Raw genomic sequence first — 3,904 nt, 5'->3', positions numbered from 1 at the left:
AGGAATTGTTGTACCCAAGAACATTCCATGCCAAGCATCCTACAGTGGAGATCTTGACATTCTAGGAGGCTGGCCTCCTAGACTGGAGCTAGGGTTAACCATGAATGGAAAAGGATCAGCTAGGCCAACGAAGGGCTCTTGTGCTCCTCAACATCCCAGAGGGTTTCAGTCTTGACAACATAAGCTCTTAAGTTCAAAAATCTCATCTGAATATTTTCAGCCCCAAAGTCGCAAGGCTCATGATCAAATCAGGTACAGCCTCCCCTTATCTGCAGTTCTATTTTCTATGGTTTGAATTACCCTCAGTAAATTGCTGTCTGAAAACATGACACAGAAAATTCCAGAAAGAATTCACATGTTTGAAATTGCACATCATTCTTAGTAGTGTGAAATCTCTCACTGTCTCACTCTAACTTTCTCAGGACTTGAATCTCCTTTGTCTAATGTTTCCATGCAAAATAAGCTCCCCACTCTTTAGTCACCTACTAGCTATCTAACTGAGATTAACTACTGAGCATCATGGTGTTTGTATTTCTTATTTTACTTAATAATGGCCCCAAAGTGCAAGTGTAGTGATGCTAGCAATTTGGATATGCCAAAAAGAAGCTGTAAAGTGCTTCCTTTAATTGAAATGGTGAAAGTCCTCAACTTAATAAGAAAATTGTATACTGAGATTGCTCAGATCTATGTGCATGAACAAATCTATCTATAAAATTGAGGGGGGAAAATCTATGCTAGTTTTGCTGTTGCACCTCAAACTGCAAAGCTTACCACCACAGTGTGTGATAAGTGCTTAGTTAAGAAGGAACAGGCATTAAATGTATGTACGTAGAGTTGGGTACGTCTTCAATTTCAGATATCCACTGGGGGTTTCTTGTGATATATTGCCCTCAAATAAAGGATGGCTCTGTGGGTGAGGTTCTGAGTGAGATCCATTCTGAGACAAAATCCCTCATCTGTAGACCTGGAAACTAGAATGAGTTATCTGCCTCCAAGCTACAAGGGTGGTGGTACAGGCACAGGCTAAATGTTTCCATCCCAAAGGGAGAAATAATAAGGAGTAAAGAAACTGCCTGTCCCAAGTAAGTTTGAATGCAAGGAAAATTCCATCAGATTTCAAGCCTGATAAGACTGTTCTGTGCTCTGTGCCCAACCCTCTAGGCCCATGGAACCCTCAGTGGTCTAGACTTTCCTTAGAGCTGTTCTCCCTTTTTCGTGAAGGACAGTACACATGTGCAACAGAGTAGTTCCAGACAATTTTGTACTTAAAGAATCTTGGAAATCTTACAGCTCTCCTCACTTTGTCCTGAATCTGTTCCTTTCAGTCCAAACTGGTTCCCTCTGTGCAGATACAACTTTCTCAAAAACTATGTCAGTCTCCTAGGCAAGTGAGGAGGGTCCGCCTCAGATCTTCCTGGATATTCCTTCTCTACTTCAGTCTTATGCTGAAGAAAATGAGTGGATTCATGACAGTCTACTCTCTTCAGAAAAAGATTGTTCAGGCACACCCTCACCTCTATTTAGGACATGTTTTTCCAAAATGGATTTCCTAATTTTATCATCTTTTGTTACCTTAGTAGCCCAAGAGCCTCCCAAATAATTAAGTGCTAGTTTGTTTTGTGAATCAAATATCCTTACTTTATCTCTTTCCTCTCACATTTTATGATAAGCAGCAAGAAGACACCAGCCCTCAACTTTAGCACTTTGCTTAGAAATCTTAGCTAAATACCCAACTCTGTCACTCGCAAGTTGTGCCTTCCATTCAACAGTAGAACATAATTCAGTGTAGTTTTCTGCCACTTTATAACAGGGCAACTTTTCTTCCAGTTCCTAATAATGCATTCCTCATTTCTGTTTCCTGGCCAGAAGCATGTTTATAGCTCATATTCCTCCTAGCCATCTTTCCAAGCCTTTCAAATGTTTGAATGAAGCTCATCTGGATTATCAAGGATCATGTCCCTCTCTTAAAGTCCACTGGTTGTGGACCATTCCTACAATACCTAGATTTGTATTTGACAAAGAAACTTCTAGACAATTGACTAAAACCAACCACTACCTGTTAAAGGAACAAAATGCATGGGGAGGGAATATTAGCTTGTGATTCAGGTGGAGGCATTTGGGAAGACACAGGGGAGGCCAAGAACTTTAAGACCCCAATTTCCCTTTCCATAGAAGCACCCTTATCTTTGAGGGAATCAGCCATACTCTGCATCAAGCTTCATTCTCAACACCCTCATCTCTCAGGCAATGAGAGTGTCAGGTGGTCAGATGTCAAGAAAGCACGGATGCGCAAGAACAACTCGCTCTGGGGTGATACAGCCTTTATTCAAAAAAGATAGCGAACCTTACTTGTCGTATCCAAGCACAGGTGTAGAAGTAGATTCTGGTTGCATTAATCCAGGAAGAAGATCAAGTGCATTGCCATGAGCACTCAAACCAGGTTTAGGATATTGACTCAGGCCTTGGAAGGAGCATTAGTCATCAGCTATACTGCTTAATGGAAGTCTGGACTCCTTGAGAGGCAGCAGTTTATGAAGTGAAGTCAGAAATTCCCAGGCCACTGTGAGACTGGATTCTCAATGAGTAGTCCCATTGTTCCCTAAGAAGTTGTTAGAAAAGCAGAATCTTAGACTGATCCCTAGATCTGAGAAGTCAGAATATGCTTTGGGGGGTGGATACTGGGGATTGAACTCAGGACCTTGCACTTGTGAAGCAGGCTTAGTGCCACTGAGCTAAATCTCCGGCCCAAGAATATGCATTTCTAAAAATCCTTAGGTGAAAAAATAATTAAATTTGCTCATGACATAAACTAGAAGCTAAAAAATAAATAAAATAAAAATCCTTAGGTGATTATTTGCATATTATGTTTGGAAAACATACCAAAAGAAGGAGGCCAAGGTTCAAGGAGACAGGAACAGAGGAATGGACCAACTCCAGCCCTGCCCTCCCTCTCAGAGTGAGTACACACTCCCCATTGCCTCTTTCCTTATCATTCTGGGGAGGTGCTCTCCAGTAGTCTCTGTAGACTAGAAATGACCGTGGGGTACTGAAGTGTACAGTGGGAGTAGTGATGTCCAAGGGGAGGGATAAGATGGAAGCTCCTAATTGACAGCAACAAACCACCACCATAAGACTACCAGAGAGACTTGAATAGATTTCTGACTCACAGGGATCTTTGGCAACACCTGATTGACCAGGGGGTCTCTAGAAATGAGTCTGACAATAGGTCTGGTGGTGGAAACCTAACTTGTGGCACTGTAGGAACATCCACAGACAATCCTACCTGATTCTCAGGTTGAAGCCGGTTCACAGCCTGAGATCTCTCAGCTGTAAGAGCAGCCAGTTCTTCTGAAGAAGGCCCTGCAATGCAGCCACAATGAACACCATGAAGACCTCTGCCAGAGGGACCTGCAGCCATTATCCGGATTACCTGGACTAGGGTTTTAGATAAGAGGCTCTGAGCTGTTTCCCAGAGAACCAACATGCCACTGTGGCCCTCAGAGTCAGGACTTTTGGAAGTCAGGTGAGAGTTCAATTCCATCTCACAGTGGGTGTAGTGGGACCACACACCCTCCTTTGGCTTCCCTCTCCCCATCTCAGAATAATCATGCTTAGTAACTGACACATTCCCACATGTGGAGAGGAAAGTGATGGAAGGAGGGTAGAAATGGAGGTCCCTATAATTTCAGCCTCCCTTGCCCTAGGTGGTTAGCAGCCGCCTAGGCACTGACCTCTGCCTTTAAAAAACTCTTTTTGAGCTGGGCGTGGTGGTGCACACCTGTAATCCCAGCACTTGGGAGTCTGAGGCAGGAGGATCGCTGTGAGTTCGAGACCAGCCTGGGCTGCATAGTGAGTTCCAGGTCAGTCTCAACTACATAGTGAGACCCTGTCTCAAAAAACTAAA

At 43.3% G+C, this 3,904-nt stretch overlaps 1 long non-coding RNA gene across 1 annotated transcript in view; it reads right to left on the bottom strand.

Annotated features, from left to right (window-relative positions):
- Nucleotides 1–3,288: 3,288 nt before the first annotated feature.
- LOC104859691 overlaps nucleotides 3,289–3,904 on the bottom strand; it is a 9,803-nt gene continuing 9,187 nt past the window's right edge. Inside the window, exon 4 of the long non-coding RNA XR_779462.2 lies at nucleotides 3,289–3,360. This is a non-coding gene — a long non-coding RNA (uncharacterized LOC104859691). The remainder of the gene's footprint in view (nucleotides 3,361–3,904) is intronic.

The sequence above is a fragment of the Fukomys damarensis genome, unplaced genomic scaffold (assembly GCF_012274545.1).
Source record: "Fukomys damarensis isolate Sample0158 unplaced genomic scaffold, DMR_v1.0_HiC HiC_scaffold_8, whole genome shotgun sequence".
NCBI classification, from domain to species: Eukaryota; Metazoa; Chordata; class Mammalia; order Rodentia; family Bathyergidae; genus Fukomys; species Fukomys damarensis.
This window is presented reverse-complemented; position numbering and strand designations above follow the sequence as displayed.